This window comes from Ovis aries, chromosome 23, assembly GCF_016772045.2.
Source record: "Ovis aries strain OAR_USU_Benz2616 breed Rambouillet chromosome 23, ARS-UI_Ramb_v3.0, whole genome shotgun sequence".
NCBI classification, from domain to species: Eukaryota; Metazoa; Chordata; class Mammalia; order Artiodactyla; family Bovidae; genus Ovis; species Ovis aries.
The window spans coordinates 54418863-54419853 of record NC_056076.1 but is presented as its reverse complement, the minus strand read 5'-3'; positions in this window follow the sequence as shown (position 1 = coordinate 54419853).

Here is a 991-nt window from a genome sequence, read left to right as displayed (position 1 = left end):
GGCTGACACTGTTTCCACTGTTTCCCCATCTATTTGCCATGAAGTGATGGGACCGGATGCCATGATCTTCATTTTCTGAATGTTGAGCTTTAAGCCAACTTTTTCACTCTCCTCTTCCATTACATTTTCATCAAGAGGCTTTTTAGCTCCTCTTCACTTTCTGCCAAAAGGGTGGTGTCATCTGCATATCTGAGGTGATTGATATTTCTCCCGGCAATCTTGATTCCAGCTTGTGTTTCTTCCAGTCCAGCGTTTCTCATGATGTACTCTGCACAGAAGTTAAATAAGCAGGGTGACAATATACAGCCTTGATGCACTCCTTTTCCTATTTGGGACCAGTCTGTTGTTCCATGTCCAGTTCTAACTGTTACTTCCTGACCTGCACACAGATTTCTCAAGAGGCAGGTCAGGTGGTCTGTATTCCCATCTCTTTCAGAATTTTCCACAGTTTCTTGTGATCCACACAGTCAAAGGTTTTGGCATAGTCAATAAAGCAGAATGGAAGTGTTCTTTGGAGCAGAAGCCTGGGTGAGAGATTGGTAAGTCTCAGGAGAAGAAACATGAGAACCCAAATGGAGCTGACTGATGTTCTGTCAAGCAGAATAAGTAACTGAGTGTTTTGGAGGCAATCTCAAGAGAAACCTGAGGATGGGGCCAATATTGTCACAGCTCACTAGCAGCAAATCAAGACTAAAAATCGAATATCGTTACACTAAATTTAACACTCAGATAGCAGCTCAATTTCTCAACCTGTCCTTCAAGATTCTCCATTATCAAATTTGCCTTATTTATCCAGCTTATTGCCAACTAAATTCCCTTTTGAGAACTAACATCATCTGCTTCTAAACAGCTCAACTGTTGGGACTGAGAACTCTTGGGTCAACGTGACTCGATTCTTTATTCTGAGAAATCCTTGCCCAGATAACAACATAAAGCAAGAAAATTAAAAGTCAATGTTCACTTCAGAAAATTCTTGCCAACTGATTTGTCC